The sequence below is a fragment of the Cuculus canorus genome, chromosome 3 (genome assembly GCF_017976375.1).
Source record: "Cuculus canorus isolate bCucCan1 chromosome 3, bCucCan1.pri, whole genome shotgun sequence".
Lineage (NCBI taxonomy): Eukaryota > Metazoa > Chordata > Aves > Cuculiformes > Cuculidae > Cuculus > Cuculus canorus.
In genome coordinates, this window is record NC_071403.1 from 32924274 (window position 1) to 32943019 (window position 18746).

At 41.3% G+C, this 18746-nt stretch overlaps 1 protein-coding gene across 1 annotated transcript in view; it reads right to left on the reverse strand.

Annotated features, from left to right (window-relative positions):
• FYN (FYN proto-oncogene, Src family tyrosine kinase) overlaps positions 1-18746 on the reverse strand; it is a 140021-nt gene that overhangs the window by 77344 nt on the left and 43931 nt on the right. The window contains exon 2 of the mRNA XM_054062538.1: positions 3631-3701. The gene's annotated coding sequence lies outside the window, so the exon portion shown is untranslated. The remainder of the gene's footprint in view (positions 1-3630; positions 3702-18746) is intronic.

Here is an 18746-nt window from a genome sequence, read left to right on the forward strand (position 1 = left end):
ACAGAGATGTGTGCAGACAGGAACACAGCATCTCAGATTTCAGTTCAAACAACAAAAAGCCTTGAACTTAGGGAAGTATCCCTACCTAAATTCAAAGTGAAAAGAGCAGTGGGTTTTGAGGCACCAAGATATGCATTCAATTTGCAAGGCCTATGTTTGAAGCATTCACAGCTTTCCTGGGAAAAGGAAATCTATAGGAAAAAGGATGAACACACAGTGGTACACCTGGTGCAGGAAGATGCAGGTCAGGTTTATGATACAGCAGCCCCTCTATTCACTTCTCAACTCGATCCTCCTCTGACCTTGATGGCTGTAACCAGCTACAGGTTCTAGACACACAGCAACTGTCTGTACAGTACTGTACAGCCTAGGTCATGCTTAGAAATGCAAAAGAACTCTTATGAAAGGCCAGACTTTCAAGGGGAGCCTGGACTGGCAAAAAGCAATCTGAGCAGGGAAGAAAATAAAACGCAGATCACCCCCCAAGGTCTTCTGTCCTAAATAAGCCATGCTTCTTGGAACTCCTTGCAGTAATATAAGTATTTGATGTGGAGGGATGGCTGTTGAATGCTGTGCTCAATGAAAGACAGGTCAAACCTGTAGCGCTACGCAAATATCTGCTCTGACATCCACAAGGCTGTTTTATAGAAATCGCATCAAAAGAGGTCTCTTCTCACACTCCTTGGAAAGATATCATCAGCTTAGATGAGGGAGTTCTAAATACACCCAAGATTTCCCTCCCAGAATTCAAGTATACTTCTCCAATCAGCTCCCAAAACCACTATGAATTTTGGATCTGGAGGCTGCATGACTTTTTCTAGGACTTTGATACAAGATGAAGAAATAACCACGGAGCTTCTGAGCTCAGCTGCTACGTCAACTTAAATTCAAAATGTTCTCTTGATATCCAGTCCTTTTTGGATTCAGTGGGTTAGGAACAGATACTGGGCAAAACTGTTTCCTTGTCTGTAAGCTTTCACTCTGGGGATGGTCAGACATGGGAACAGGTGCTCAGAGAGGCTGTAGTGTTTCCAGCCTTGCCATCCAGTTGAATTTGGAAAATGAAGCCCCTGAGCAACCTGACCTAATAAGACCTGTTGCAAGTAGCGTTTGGACAAGCTGACATCTGGCAGTTTCTTCCAACCAAAATTATTCTACGATTCCAAGAAACACGCTGCTTCTGCCTCTTTCCTCTTGCTGCTTCTGAATCATGCTCTTGTATTAAGGCCAGCCATGGAGACTAGGCTGGTCTCAGCTGATGCATCTTTGAAGGGAAATTAAAACACAACAATCTAACTGCTGGGTCAGCTGATAAACCTTTTTTCCCTAGTGTTATACAACATCACTATTTCTGAATCGTAACTCGACTCCTTGACCTGTGAGCAGCATAGCTTTGTCACACCCCACAAAAAGATCAGCTTTAAGGACACCCAACAACTTTTAGGATCAAAGTATCGTTACTACCACCAAAAAGGAAACTAGATATAGATCCTATCCTCTTCTGCAACAACAGAAGTCAGCAAAAAATCTTATAGACTAACGAGTTCATGCTGCTGGTCTGTGGCTCACCTTTCACCCTACTATTAAATTCCAGTTAAATAATTGTTTGTATTTGACAGTACATGGATACAGGTGCAAGCCTACAACATGCACCATTGTCAGACAAGCCAAACTGTAGGCAGAAAATTGCTTTAAAGAATGAACTGCAGTAGGGTCTACTCAGGTACTGTTGTACAGGACTTCTCATGTGTTTGGCCGAATCCTTTACAAAATTCTGATCTTGTTATCTCATCTTGTCTTATCTTTAAGACTATACTCTACAGAAGGCTAAATGATCTACATTTAAACATCTGCTAGCTAATTCAGATGTTTCTCTATGATGTAACAACATCTATTTTTTTAAATGGCAGAAAAGAACAAGTGATCTCACAGAGCTGGTCTTTAATTTTCAGTTTTCTACCCTGCAGGCTATCCGACTCTGAAGTCTTTTGCCAGTGGAGAATAAGCCAGTTTTCATCAGCAATCTGCACATGCTAGCTGAATAAAAAATGCTGCTTGGCGAAGGGAAAGAAAGGAGACAATCTTTTCTTGGCATTTTTTTTCACTAGGGTGATGGTGAACTACTGGCATCAGCCAGAACTCTGTATATTTAGTCTCCTACAGGGAAAAGGAATACGGGCCTACAAGCTGCTCCAGATCTGCTGCTTTTTTGCACGTTGGAAGAGTTTTTTCAGGATTAATTCCTTCCAGTTGGAGCATGTCACTAACAACTCCCATTCTTCTCTGCGTCCTTCTCCTTAGAGCAGTGCAGCTCAGCAGTACAGACACATCATACATGACATGACCTGTTCCCACAGTGCCTGTAGACCAGAAGTCTGTAGGAAGCTGGTGCCTCTCTAAGTGTTGTGTACAGAACAGCCAGAGAAGAAGCAAAACTTGTCACGTGAGACAGAAAGGAGGAATATGAAAACTTGTACAGAACACAAACGCATTAACTACCTTCTTATCACTTAGGCATAAGCAAATCATTCTAGCACCATGTGGTAAGAGTGCCAGTCAGACACTCAAGGAATGAAAGAAAGACTGCCCAGACACCCTCCCACTTTGGGAGGCATGTGCTCCCTCTACATTATTTTGCTCCTGAGTTTTATATCACTAGCCTGCTGTTTTGTTTCTCATGTTTTTATAGAATCATAGAATAGTTTGGGTTGGAAGGGACCTTAAAGATCATCTAGTTCCAACCACCCTGCCATGGGCAGGAACATGTCACATGAGAAGCCATTAATTAATAATGTTGGTATTAAAAATCCATATGAATTCAAAGGATACAAACAGCATGCAATTGTGAAATATAAAAGCATTAAACAAAGACACAGTGCCCTGAATTAAGGGGACTGACAGCGAGCAACCATAATAGGCAATGATGGTTCTGTGCCTCTCACAAACTGCAGCTGCGTCCAATGTAGCCTTTAACATTGCATCAGAGCAGCATTTCTTAAGGTGATGCCCGATGGTAGCCTATTATGCAGCAGAAACTGCTTTACAAAGTAACTGGGAAACTCAAAACACTGCAGAAATCTAAGGGGAAAAAAAACAGTGTGAAGAAGTAAATTTTAATATTTGTTCCTTACATTTTAGCCTGTTTTTTATTTAATTGTATACAAAGCTGTGGTAATACCAAAAGAATATTTCTTAGTGTTATTTTTCCTAAAAGCATTAGCTTGTTCTTTGATTTAAACTCTGCAAGAGCCCCATCCTTCAGAGGGAGATTTCTGCTTACGCCCTTTTGGTGGGTTCAGTTCTGTGTCCAGAAGGAAAGGGCTACGCACGGTGTTTTAGGCCTTTATGTTTCTTCTGCTCTAGGTTTTAGCTTAATCCCTTTTCAGCAGAACAGCTACAATCACAATAAGCAGATGCCACTGGAGCAAATAAAACCACATTCCTTGCCTCCAGGTCCAGCATGCTGCTTTCTGTCAATGCTTCTCATTCTGTGAATCGCCATATTGGAGGAAGAAAAACATATATAATCAACTATTTCCCATCAGCTAAAAAATAAAACTGAAAAAAGCTAAAACAATCCTTCTGAAACTCTCATTGAAAACGAAAATTGATCAAGGCAGCATAACTCACCAGAATTTTCCCCCAAAACAGAACAAGTTTACATTCACCACATTTCCTCAAAAATGGCTCGAAAATGTGCCCTGGGAAATGAGAGAGAGAAAGAAAGAAAAACATTAGTGACTGGAACACTAGAAATTATGTTACATTTCTTTCTGACTCTGCTAGCATTTATTACCAAACTTCCACCATTTTTCCTGTTTTAGTGAAAGAGGTAATTGGATTTGATCTTTCACAACTAATTATTCACAACTAATTCACAACTAATTATTAAATTCCACCAGTATTATGTAAAATATTAAAGTAATTGCAGGACTCCCCCAGACTGCTCAGACAAATAACTGTCACTGACATGACGGCTACTCAGACTTCAGGGAGACAAGGACAACAACACGAAACGTGCAGCAGCATACACCGTATGCCAATTATTTTAGATCCAGCCTTAAAAAAATTGGTCAGCCCAGTATCTGGTGATTTTGCTTTAACAAAGTGTTTTTTAAATATGACACAACTAAGGCTCTAGTCAGCCTCCTTGTTTGAAAACTACATACACAAAAAAAAGGGGATTGTGCCACACTACTTTTTTAGACTATATTAATTACTCGGTGTTCTCTAGAAGAACAAAGAAGGAGAAGTCAGTCAGTCAATGCAATATCTAGTTTGACACACACTAGGGCCATTTTGAAGAAGAAAGAGAGCAGAAGTGACAAATGCCATCATTTTGCCAACCCTGAGTAAATTTCAGATGACAGTTACTCCTTGCTTTTCCTAGAGGCAAAATCTTTGAAAGAACAACTCACACAGCACAGACTAACAATGATGTTAAAACATTTCGATTGCAGACTCCTAGAGGATGGAGGAGCTATGATTCTGCTGGTGTTCAAGTTTGGGAGCAGTAACTGTACAGCAAACTGAGAAGGACACATGTTTCCGTGCCCAGGTGTCACCACCAGTGAAGCCAGACTGAATTTGAACTGCTTTAAACTTCCATTCCCCACCAAGTACATGGCTTAATTTTCCACGAGAGAGGCATCTGTGAAATTGCTGCTGGATGAGTAACTTTACAGCTTTACACAGATGAGTTGGAGCCCTGCATTATTGATCGTGGACACCTGCCTCAGCTGCAGAAGCATCAGATCTTTGCTTTGGCACCCCTCCCAAAGGATGCTGTAGACATCCACAGAAAAGGAAGGGGGAACGGCTTCTTAGATCAAATTACATTTACTGGTCATTGTTACATGAAAAAGAGGTAAGAAAATAAAATTTCTATTAGGGAATTGCCAAATAAATCTTCCTTAAAACATGACAACTGGATTACACTGCTCTAAATCCCGATTAACAGACCTCTGACCTCATAAGGCTGAGACTTCATTCTGGGTGGAGAGTTCAGGGTGGGGAGAGAAGAAAAAAACATCATTACAAATCAGAAAGGGCTGTTGTGAATGATTTTAGGAATGGACACTTTTAATCGCAAAACTACAAACCAAAGTATATTCTTCCTTGCTTGCTTACTTTGTTTAGTGGTTGAGAAAAAAACTAGGCATATCAAGGAATAAAGAAATAACCCAACACCGCTTCTTTCCCCAGTACCTTTTGTACAGTTTGGCAGGATTCATGAAAACACTTTAAAAAAATGGGTCTTAACTGCTTTCCTCAGGCTCAGGGGAGGTGCTTATTATTCCAGTGCCATCCGTTTCCCTCCCTAGCTTCCAGGCATTTGGCTTGGAAAGAAAAAATCAAGTCAAGAAAATCTACTTCTGTCTCTGAATTAATGGGATAACATCTGCATGCAGAAAAGTTAGGAGCTTAAGAGATGAGCCAGGTACAAAACAATCCAATAGTACCCCAACTCTGGATTAGCTCATTATTTTCTTCTACACCAAGGGACTAATTTAACAGTTTCCCCAGAGAATTGACAAATAAGGGAAACTCTGTACTCTATGCTGCCGGTCCCACGAATACTTGAAAGACAGGGGCTGGCACTGCTGCCAAAAATAGGTTGAGCCCCTCCTCAGCACTTGTGTGGAGCTTCTGGGTACGGCCCCAGCAGCATTCCCTCCCTCCCTCCCTCACCCCAACACAAACGTGTGCACAGCAAACGGGGCTGGGGGAGCAACTGGGATTAAAATGAACTGGTTGAATTCTTTAGCCCAGTTTGCAAAGTAACTGAAAGAAAACCCAAACCGAAAAACAACAACAAAAACAAAAACAAAAAAAACCCCCACAACTATGCTGGTACTAGGGAAAAAGGGAGGAAAGGATAAACAGGATTTGGGGAATGGCAGGTCCATTTATTTGGCTGCAGTTTCAACCAACAGTAAGACTCCACTGGTACGGTACTGGATTGCAGGCAGCTGCTTTAATACATGCTAAAGAAGCCTAGTCCAGATCCTCCTTTGAAACCATGTACAATAAAAACTAGTAAGAGGGCTAGGTAAAGGGGTGTCCAACTAAATCTGAGGCAGTGACGCAATTTACCATGTCCCTAGCCTTGCAAGATCTTTTGAACTTTGGAGGTGGCTGGTGGAAAGCTTGAAATATTTCCGGAGTATGCTTTTTGCTTGAGTTTAGAAGATGATGCAAAATGTGCCTTGTCTCTTTGGCTACAAAGGAGATGAAGTATTTGATGGTAGAGCAACACAGGGAGGGAGAAGGGAAGGGAAGATATTTTGCTGCATAATTAGAGGTGAGGGCTGGACATAGGTTGCAGAGAAAACCACAGCTGATTCACTCTTTGTTTGCATTTAGTCTGGGGTCTGAACAGAACTCAGTTTTAGCCTTAATGATTTTCATTCTACCTAAGCATGTAGGAACATTCCTTTTTCTTGAAGGCTTCAGATAATATTACTTATTTCCAAATTCTGACCAGCACTATTCAGAAAAGCTTTGCTGTCTTTGGAGAACACAGCATAGGAAATACAAAATAAATTAATATAGGCTTTGATGCACACCAATGTTGGATTCTTTTGCAATTAGTATAATAAAAAGAAGAGATGACAAACAGTTTGTCTGACCAGAACCACTAATGGAAGAGAGCTTATCTTCCCAAGTTTCTGTGTCTGGGGAAAACAAAAACCTAGAGGTAGCCACGTGACTATTCAGTGAAAGCTTTATGCTGTCTTTTGGAGAATTCTATTTTCACAATTAGTTCTTTTAACAGAAGGCATTTACCATGAAAAGTTTTGATATGCTTCGATTATGAAGAGTTGACTGTAAGTGTACAAAGGTATCCAACAGGCTGCTGGCAGCAATTGAATGGCATATATTAAAAGTTTATTTGTTACTTTAGCCAAAGGCAGAGCAGGGAAAGAAGAGCGCTCCCTTGCCATCTAACATCAAATACAGAGTGAGGATGTTTCAGAGTACAATCAATAGTATTAAATTTAAGCAATTTATGAATAGTATTAAATTTAAGCAACATCAGCTTCCCATAAGTAGCTGCAACTTGCTATCCATCCCAGGCCAAAACATTTACAACAGGGTTACCCCCAACTGTGACAAACACATCACTGCCAACATGGAAGTGGTGTGCAAATGAAAGCTGCCCAAGAATCTCCTCCTAAATGGTAAGACATGGTAAAATACTAGCACACCAACAGAAATGAAAAGTTGCTCTGAAGTTCAAAAAGACTTAATTTGAAACTTTAAAGAAAAATAAACCACTCTTGGATGATAATCAGAACTATTATTTGCCAGGAACAACCTTTTCCTGTAAGCACCACCAGCTTCAACAAATTGGAATATTTAACCAAAATACCACCTTTTCCCCAGTGTTGCACATACACCAGCAGTGTTCTTATGTAGTCTGTGTAAAAATTATTTTGTTTTTGTAAAGAAAAAAGTATTTTGTGAAACAGAATGTGCTAAGTAGCATAACCACACATCACTCATATGTTCAGTCTCATGACATTGACTGGTTTATGAGACAACATCTGCTTATTCTCATCAGCCTCCAAATACTTTTTTATCAGCTCATACTGGGAACAAAATGAAGCCGATTACCACCGGAAAAAGAGAACTCACTGTCAGAAGACATAGTAACTACTGTTTCTACTGTTTTTCCAAGCCTGCACTCCCAAATCCATTAAGAACCACTAATTTCAAGGATCTTTAGATCAAGTCCACTGTGAACAATCCTAGACAAGAACTCACAAAACCTCCTTATTTTTCATTAAAGCCAAAATTGTTTTGAAGTGGTTTGTCCACCATTTTAAACAGATAAAAACATGAGTTAAGGTGTAAAACAGTTACATGGTACATGTTGTAGTTGTTGCAGTTCGTGTGACCAGCCAGCCACTTCCTCCAGCTATGTGAAGAAGTCAAAAGTGGTCTAAAAACTTTCCAAATGCTAGTAGATACAATTCAGTTTATGATACTCAAACACAGAAAAAAATCTACATAACAGTAAGAATCTAGCAGTTTTTTATTAATAACATGCTTCTGCCTCTGTTTTTTCAAACCTCAAGGAGAAGTAGGCATCCCTGGTTCTTGGGTGCTATTGTACTGTCAAAAATTGGGAAGAAGAAGGTTTTCAGTTCGGAAAACAGTTTACAAATGAACACATCTACGTAACCTGTAAATGAGCTGGATTCACTTCGTAAAGAAAGTGTTGGTTAGCCCACAGAGCAATAACCTTCCTCTCTTACATGTTCTAATGTCATTCATGCTAATTTTACAACACATATTGTACAGATTCTTGGGCCACAATTTAGTCCCAGAAAGTATTTTTCAGTAGTACATTACTATGGTCCTACAGTAACAACGTCTTGATTAACCCTTTCTAGACACGCTTGAGGACTCTTTTTATCTGGGAGGCTACTAACACTGGTGTTTGAATGACTGAATGGAGGTGTGCATGTTCAGTTCTGCCTACGGTCCAGTATTTTCTGCCTATTGTCACCACCTTAAGATTTCTAATCCTACTAAAAAAAAAAAATTAAAAAATAAACTTCAGAAAAGCAACATTGAATACAAGAAGAAAACCAGTCTCCTGCACACTGACATTACACAGCCAGTTTATAAAGGAACTGCACATCTTAACTTACATAAAGCAATCTAGTACCGTGCAATGCCAGATTACATATAAAGACCGCTTATCCTGTGAACATCTGAAAGCTTTCCAACAATGAAACATTTAAAGTTTAAGGGAAGCTTATAGACTAGCTCTTAGACAGAGACAGAAGCCTCCCTGTTATCTTGGTATCCCCTGCTAAGTGAGGATCCCAGATAGCAGGCACATGATATAAAAAAGCCCAGTCATAAACAGTGGAGGGAGAGCTGAGAGGCAGAAAGAAGAAGCTTCCACAGGAGGCAACTCTTGCAATGAGGACAGACAGCCCTGGACACCAGCAGAAGGAAAAAAGCCCAGCAACACTATTACCATGCTCTACTAAGACTAAATACTATCATTCTGATGGTTTCTCCTCTCATGCAACAGTGCTAAAACTTAGAAAGAGGACAACGGTTACACGACAAGCACCCTGGAATTCTTCATGGGAAACTTGGTGGATTTCTAAAACAGTTACTTGAAAGCTTGGTGCAGTTGTAGAATGTAAATAAGGATAACTGGGTTCTTCCCTTAAAGGAGTCCCACAGGACTGTTTGTTTCAAAACAAAAATGTTTGTCTGCACCAACAAACTTGCTGCTGTCTAAAAACATATCTTTCAAACTGCTGCCCTTTCCGTTTGGAGCAGCAGGAACTCAGGTGCAAAGTCACTGTTGTAGCAGCAACAAGTCCTAAGAAACAGGAAACACGGGAGAAAAACATCAGGAAAATACAGAGGCTTTGCTTGAACTTTTTCTGCTTTTATAAGTGAAGCTATAGAGAGAAAAAAACCCCACAAACTGTGTTAAAGATCATAAGCTGAACTGGTTCTTTTCTGGCCACTTTAATCTCCTCACACATCGGATCTATTGACTTATCTTTAGCAGACATGCTGCTATCAGCTGGTCCCCATGTCCTGGGCGTCCTGTGGCTTCCAGCCCTGCTGAAGCACGCTGCTTGCTCTTCTTCTCCCTGGGATGCTTCATTCCCACAGGCAGTTTAAGCCCCTCGATATTGCCAGCTCAATGTCGGTGATACTAGTACCTTTTTACTCTCTCAAATTTTAAGCGGGATAAACTAAACTAAATCTTCTTTACATTCACAGCTCCTTTTCCAGGCATCAACTTACACTGCAACACAGCAGAAAGCTTAAAACATAAGAGGAACTGGGATCTGAGCACACAAAGGGACCATCTAACCAAGCACCCCAGCATGAAGAGTGCCAGTATAGGCAGAGCATGTGGATGCGTACAGACAGCAGAGGCAGATGCAATGAATCAGAACATGCCAAAGTGTTAAGAAATATATGGTGGGACTGCTAGAAGTTATGGTGAGCAAGTGAAGCACCACACTTGCAAGGGCACCAGTGACAAACACAATGGCACTCATGGCTCATTCCTAAATTCTGCCTTTTGAAATCACTCAGCTAAGATGTCATGTGTTGTGGCCATCCCTTGCCATCCACCCTGTCTGGGAGAGAAGCAAGTGTGCATCTCTTCAGAAGCTGAAAGCCAGTGTGTGTACTGCACACTTCAGCTGCCTTGCTGGAACTGCCTGCCCCTGTGTCAGGCGGCTGCTGCCAATCACGAGGGCTGAACAATCGATAGAGGAAGCTATTAGCAAGCTCAATATCGAGCATGCACTCAGACGGAGAATGTTATTCATATATGAGGAGCATGTGATTGCAGCAACATATGTTACTTCTCAAAACAGTAGAAAAATGACTTCATTAATTGCAGGAAGAGCGTTGGCATTTCTCTTTACAGAAAAATGAGAAGTACTATGCACCAAACAATTTTTTTTTTATGTATATGAATGAAGCCCATAGTCCTAAAAATAGATTGCACTTTCTAACCCTCCGAACTTGCTCCTAGGAATGCTGCTGGCCACTCGGGGAACTGAGGGAGGGCATGGGCAGCCAGCGAGGCAGGGATACGGTGGCTGGAGCCAGCACTGCATTGCATCCCTGTCCAGCACCCTCAATTTGCACATCCTTACCTGCCTAATATGCCAGTGGCATCAGTGAACAGCTTCTATGGCCAGAAATAAACACCGACATCATTATGAAAGTTAAAAAAAAAAAGTTAAATAGCAAGAAAAAAGAGAGCAAGCATAATGTAAGATTTTAGAAGCTTTTGTTTTAATAATTGATTTTGTCTCAAAGAAGAAAATGGTTTTCTTCTGAAGATACAGGATTGACCCTAAAGTACCTTTAGCAGAATCTGTCTAAGCAGCATATTTATAAACCCTCTGCAGGAGCAGTAAAGGCCATTTAGAAGAGCAATTACATTGCAATGTAAATGTAAGATTTTATATACAAAAATTTATCTTTATAAACTATTGTTTCAATATACAATTTCTTCCCCCCCCGCTTTAAGAGAGAATCTTACTTACGCATAAACATTTTTGTGCTTTAATCAGTATGCGAGGTTTCAGTTGAGTACATTATATCCATGATGTACGATGAAAACAAACACATACATATATTATATATATAATACATGAGTTAATGTTACAATATTCCAGTATCCATATCAGCCATTCCCATCATGCAAGAAATTATAAGAAATACAGACATGGGAAGACACAGTCCCAAGTCCAGGTCAGTTTACTTCCAGGCTTTAAAAGTTTACAGAATTCAGCACACATCCTATATACTCTTAGTACAAATGAGGGGGGGAAGGGAACTGTGAATTACTAAGAACCTCTAGTAGTTCAGTCAAGTCATAGATCTAGCTAATTTTGAGTATGTCAAATAATATTTATGTCTTGTACATGTAATGCTTTAATGGATTCATCATAACAATCCCAAAATTGTTAGAGTGTGAAACGAAAGCATGGCATGGTCTGCAATCGCACCACAGGAGCTGGGTGGGCTCGGAAGAGAAAGCAAAGCATGGCTTTGCAGAAGCTACGCCACCTACACATGGTCACATTTCCTGATGCGAAGCATAAATACGTTGAAAAGGGGCTGAAATCTTGCAAGAATGAGCTTTTTGTAAACCTATTTCTATATCAAAGAGAGCCCATGAAGCAAAATGTAAACAGTGTAAGAAAAGAATATAGCAACGCGATTAAAACACAAACAATGCAAATGCTGCACTGTAAACTAATTATTAACTACGAGGAGCTGAAAATAAACTGTTTCCTTTTTGCCATGTTCACTTTAATCTTCTGAGAGGCAGGAAGAGGGAAGACAGGAGGAGGCAGCAGTTTCAGACTTGTGGAGCTTATCAAATCCCAGATCAGATGATTAGAGCAAAGCTAAGCAGAAAACATCCTCCCTCCCCACCTTCCTCCCTCCTCAGAAAGGAAGCACAGCCTTGAGGACCAATCTGCAATGTTTGTTTGTTGCTCTTTAAAGGATTGCTCTGGAGAGCATTTTTCCTAAGCTGTTTTTATCTCTTTCTGGAAGTTTCAAAATAAACAAGAGTACTGGAAATGGAAGAACAGAAAATGTGACATTCTGCTTTATTTTTTTTTAAAGTAAGACATGTGTAAAGCAAATAAACAACATCCTTGGTTGTCATATAGCACAAAGCAGAAGGGAATAAGAGACTTAAATTTGAGAAGCATCATTGCAAAAACCAAGGAAAAATCACCAGTGGGCTGAAGGTATGGAAGAGTGAAAAAAAGAGGGCTGTCTCTCATCTTATTTCATTGATCATTTATTTACTTATTTTAATGATGAGATTTTGTGTTGACAAGCTCTATATCCAGGAAAGAAAAAAAAAAAAAAGAATAACCTGAAAAAAGTCACTGTATTTTAAGAGCTTACTTTCCAAAAAACCCTTTGCTCTCTAGTGGTTTCCAAAAAAGACTTCCATAATGAAAAACAGGAAATTAAATTCTCAGAGCAACACATCAGACGTATAAGCAGAAAGATTTTGCAGTGACATAATGCTTCGGCCTCGAGTGCAGTGTTGAGTCTATTCTTTAACACTACTCTTAAATACATCAGGTCTGCCTTAGAAAGTGTCCCAGCGTGAACCAGACTAAATACAAGGTTCGTGTAATTCCAGGATTGCGCTACATTGATATAACCCTCTCTGCAATACAAAAGTCACATAAAAGCATTTACTTTGCTAAAATATTCTATGGATTTAAAATATTATTATTCAGTATAACCTCTCTCTACTTTTTTGTCTTTTGTTTTTCAAGATTAAGCAAATGTTTGAGCGGTGGAACTAATGAAACTGGATTTCCAGCTCATTTGGGCTTGTGATGCTAAATTTACAGGGTGAGTCTCTCCCAGGCTGCAGCACCCCAGCGCTCCTGGTTCCCCCATGCCACATGGTGCCCAGTGCCTGGTTCTCAGCCACGTTTGCTGGGCAAGCCTTCAAGCAGCTGCTGGCTGGCCACTCCCAGGGGTGCCCACTGCATCCTGGCCCTGCCACCTCACACCCTGCCTGTCTCCTCTCAGCAGCTAATCCATCGGAGAAAGGACTGGGAAGCCCAATGCTGCCCCTGAAGTCCCCTCCCTGGATGGAGACAGTCAGCAAAGTTAATAAACAGGAGGACTGGCACGCAGACACACCAAATTAACAGCCTAACCCCCACTTCCTCAGGAAACCAGGCTAAAATAATCTGGGTTTTCTCTTGCTACGTCCTCCTCCCTGCCCCCAGCTCTGCAGATGCAGTATGGAGAAGGGAAAAAAAAAAAAAAAAAAGGAGTAGCATAGATGCAAGGCTTAAGAGCTGTACTATATCCCCGAACAGCATCTGGATTACTGTCTCAGGCATGTTTCAGAAGTGTCATTGGCTTCCTGTTTAATATTCGTGTTTTATTGCTGCACAAAATCAGCCTCCGCTCAAAGAGCAATCTATTACTCTCACATCCTCTGAGCAGATTCTTAATGAGAATATTCTGGTTTCTTGATATTCAGAGACCTTCTGTTGGTACCAGCAAAAGATCAGCATATGCTTGAATGCATAGTATGCAGAGAAGAAGTCAGCTCTCCCTATTAAAACTGAACCAGGATTAAAAGAGACCTTGAATGACCATCTAGGCTGCTTTCCTGCTCAAGGCAGGATCAACTGCACTTACGTTATTCTTTTTATTAGGCCACCTGATCCTGCTAGGGGAAAACAGATATGCTTTGGGGTCCAAGTCCCTTCCTTTGCCTGAAATCTCACGCCTGTGTGGCCCTGGTCCAGCCCTCTGCCATGCCAGTTGGTCTAGTAAGAGAACTCTGCCTGAAAACACTGCCTTCCTTGCATTACCATGGTTACAATGCTGCTATTACCATGCATGTTGAACCTATTTTTAAAAGCCTGCAATGACAGAAGATGCTGGTTAAGGTCTTAATCTCAGCAGGGTCTAAAATTCCTCTGAGTGCTTACTATTTGTGTAAGAGAAGAGCTGCGCTCTGAAAGCAGAAGACGTGTGGTGAACTGCCTGAGGCAGGGATTCTGCATTGCCTGCATCCCAGGAAAAAAAAAAAAAAAGAAAAAAGAAGAGTATTTATTTTTAAGGAGACTCCTAAAGAACAAGAAAGTAGTCATTCTAACATTAACAGGGTGGGTTAGGTCAGCAGAAAAACTGTAAATTCTTATTAGAAAGCAACTTCTGCACACTGGAGAGATGGGCATCATGGGTGGCTGGAGGAGCCCTCTTGGAACTGGTTTACAGATAGAAAGTAGAGAAAGAATGAGAGGCTTTGGTGGTGATGGCGAGCACCGTGTGCTGAACAAAGAGGGAGCGCCAGTAAAAGAATTTATAGGGCACGTTATGCTGTTAAAGAATTGGGAAGCTGAAAAAATTCCTTTTGCAAAGTCATTACAGACAGACAAAATCATAATTTGAACAGGCCAGAGAAAAGGATGTTGCAGTAATTCAAGACATCAAATGAATGCTTAGATGGTGAATTTCTGCTGTGTGGTCTGGATAGCACAGGGCATTTCTCAAGAAGCAGTATGCAGGAAGAATTTGCTGATCTTAGAGTAAGGACAGAGGAAATTAGGAGATGAATAGATTTTGGCCTGACTGAAGGACACTGGTGTTGTCCATGGCAACAGAGGGAGGAGATAATGGGGAGAGCTGCAGGTGGAGGGAGGAAGGGGTGTATCAATGGGTATCTGTTAAGACACACTGAATGATACTTGATGTCTTGGTATCCACAAAGAAGCCTGGATAAGGGGAAAGAGGATGAGTTTTATGTTCCAGTCCTAAGAATCATATTTATGTATAGCTACATAAGAATGACTCTATGATGATCTTTATATACATATCTCTGTATATAAATATGTATTTACATATACAGATGTAATAGTTCTGCCTGCAGGCAAAGGAATCTGAAATAAAGTTGTGGTCAGAAAAACAGAAGAGAAAGAACACAGCCCTGTACTCCCTGCCAAAAACAGAAAGGAAAGAAGGCTTTTTCATAGCATGACAAGTAACAAAGCACATAGTAGCAAAATGCTTGCCTGATAACTCTCTGGAAAGTTCAAGCAGTCAAAAAAAATATTAAAAAATACTGTTGTAGCCAGCTTCCTTATCTTGCAGCTTGACAAATATTTCCACGTTTGGAAGGCAGGTGTCCCATGCACCCAACCCTGCTACACACCTCACAGGATATGCAAACAGCTACTGGCCCTGTCAGCAGTCACTTAGCAGACAGAACACCCCTTACAGTACCAGGGATGTGTATTTTGGTCCAGTGATGGATGCATGTGTAGCCATGTGTCAAAACCGCCAGCATGCTGAGTGCTGGAAACAAATGGCACTTTCAGAGCAGCGCATCTGGGTCACTGCCTGCTCTTGCTATGCCTGCGAGGACCTTGGGGAAGAAGAGCAGAGCAGGGAGGAGCAGGCTGCAGATTTGAGGAGCTGTGCTGGCAGGTCTTATCTAGGACACTGGCTGTAAACTGGATACCCTCACCCTGGAACAAGAAAAGTGGATTTTCGGTATTGTAAGGGTAAGGCTTTTGAACTCCTAAGTGATGCGGTGACACTGGTTTATTTTCTCTTTACTCACAATTTTGCAGGTGTAATCAGGATTATAAAAGCTCATTCAACCTACCCCTGTGCCCCCAGTAAAACAGACCGTGAATTGCACAGAAAGCACTCACAGGCTCTGCTTTTTAGTACTGTAACTAGTTTGGACTCGTGCATTTAGGAAATGTCACATTTGATTTTGACCTAGAATCAAGTTCACTCCGCCTCACTGGAACACAAGACGCACCATTCATGCGGCGCCCAGAGTGCAGCCTCCAGCTGCAGAATGTGGGTTACCAGAAGCAGGAGACATCTGACAAGGAGCATTCAGAGGAGCACGTGTGCCACTTTCAGCCACGAAAGCATTCAATTATGAACTCTGCAAAATGTATGAATGGTACAGGCTGATAGTACAATCCCTGGAAGTACATATCCATAACAATCTTATGGAAAAAAAAGACGGATGCGTGTCTGAGAACTACAAAGAGGCAAGACTTGTTTTTGAGTATTCAAATAAGCTAATTAATTTCCCCTCCAAAAAGCATTTGCAGAATCTGGGAGCCATTGCAAGGGCCAGTTGTGACGATTTCAACAGCAAACATCATCGGTAACAGCTAAGGTAGCCATAAATCAATAGTCACATTTTAAAGACAGACTATACATGCCAAAGTCATCGAGTTCATTTCTCACGCATACACTTTTACATCTAATGGCAAAGTGTCAACAGCATTCAGGACTACAACAGTCCCACAAAGCTACTGGTGCTGCAGCTGGACACCTTATGTAGAAACAGCACCTGCTGCATCAAGATGCCCTTCTCTCCATTCACCGTGGTATACACTGTGGACGACAACCAGTTTCTCAATTGGTTTCAACTCTGCTTCCTATCGACATGTTAGATATGTGCCCATCCACTGCTTACTTCACTTTTAACCCACCTGCATGGACAGACAGCTATAGCAAGTATTTTGAAGCACCTCTCATACAAAAGGGTATAAAGAAAGAGAACTGTATCTGACCTTGTCATATGTGTGCGTGGGGAGTGAAAACAGCACAGCCTCCACAAGCAGACAGATGCACTCAAAAAAAGGACAGAAAGTAGGAGAAAGCATGCTTCCTCATAAACACGTGTGTTTTACCAACTGTCTGAAATCCAAATCACTTCCTTTTTCCAGATAGACACCTCTGGGTCACATCTTTCAGCTCTGTTAAAATTTCAACAGCTCACTGGCTGTCATTTCATGTGAATAGGGGGAAGGGATGTGGACCGAACATCAGACAGTGAAATGCAGAAACACGGTTAAATGAAAGTAGAAAATCTTCTCCCAGGGAGAGTATCAGGACTACGCAAGAGGGAGAAAATAAAAAGCTGCAGTTCTGTAGAGTGACAGATGCATATCATACAGCTGGGACCACTTATGCCCGTAGAGTTTCCACTGCACTAGCAGTAACGCAAGACTCTTTCCTCCTGGGCAAGCTCTTTCTCACTCTAAGATTCACAGCAGAGCAATTAAAAGCTTCCTAAAAGCTTCATGAAGCTTTCAAGGCTTGCAGCTTCCGACCTAGACCAACTGCATGCATTAGTAGAGAGCAGAGCAGTGGAAAACATTGCAGCCCAGCTGAAGGTTTAAACACCAGTGAGCGTGGACTTCAGCAAGTTCTGCCCTACTTACCTTATAGATATCCAGCAGTTCCTTTGTTATCAATGATGCAAAAAATTTAAGCTGTAGCAAGTCAGTTTCTGAAGGCTGATTCTCTCACTCCATCAATTGAGCACTGTGACCCTGCAAGTGCCAGGCTTACCTCTTATTTTGAAGGGGAAGTGCTGGAGGCCAAACTAGCACGTACAAAGTGACAAGGGCATACAAAGCATTTTGTAGGCTTCGAACAAAATCCTGTTTGTAGGATTCACTTAGTGAAAGAATTTATTTTAACAGAGCAAGCTATTTATAGCAACTCTCCACAGAAATGAACAGTCTCTTGGTTCCTGTTCTTGTGAAATGCAGCTTTCTAACTGGAGAAACTATCTCTTTACTCTAAAAGCATAGGCAAAGGGGGGCACAGGGAAAGGGAAGCAGCTCCCCAACATACACCCTACCACCTCGAGTTATACTAGAGATAAGGTCTCCTTGTGCTGTTAGCACAAAGCGTCACTCATGGTCGAGCCCCTCCTCAGTCACACGGCTCTTCCCCAGCCCCCTTGGCTGGACAGTTGTGGCAAGAGAGCTGCCTGTGCCACGGCCCATCAGCCACAGCTCCAAGCTGTGCCCGTTCTGCCGACAGATGCACACAACTGAGATGGACTGCTCTTCCCAGGCTCCTCAAGATCCACACATCTAATTACAAGATTGTAGACAACATTAAACTGAGCACATCTAGGGAAGACCACAGTTCCTTGAAATAGGACAGGGACAACCAGGAGGGAGAGATCCTAGTCTCTCCTCAGCCAGCCTTTCAGAAGATCCCAAACCACAGCATGTTCACCTATCCTCAAGTTTCATACACTCTTTGGAATAAAAATACATGTACTTTAATCCTGGCCACACGCAGCCAGCCAGCTAGAAACCCACATCCCTGTATGCACACCTCCTCAGGTTCACAAAATCATTACACAAAATCTCACCGACTTGTTACAAATGACCTAGATCCATGGTCTGCTTACTATCCAAGCTTAATTAATTATCTCTTCAAGTTCACTCAGACAAGAAGCTGAGCAAACTGCAGGCACATGACTTCCCTTAATAAAACAAAAAGCTGTTTTGGAAAAAAAGAAAAACAGCAGATTTGCAGTTTCAAAGTACAAAAAAGTAGATAAACAAATCAGAAACTAAAACACACGCATGCAAACAGACATACCACCCATAATTTCTTTTGTTTGAATATTTCCACAAATAAAATGCAATTAATTCTCTACATCCATATCTGGGAGAGTTCTGCTGCTGGGCTTTTGAATCGTGAGACCAGAGCTACACAGCCAATAATCTATACCACACTGTTCAGAGTTTACAGTTTAAACCTGACTGCTGGGGAAGAAAAGAAAGATAAAGCAAGACTTCTATGAGAAGTTTTTACTTTTTTGGCAAAAGCTTTATTTCAGATCAAAATAACCTCACTTTTTCCAGTTGGGATCCTACATAGTCTCATTG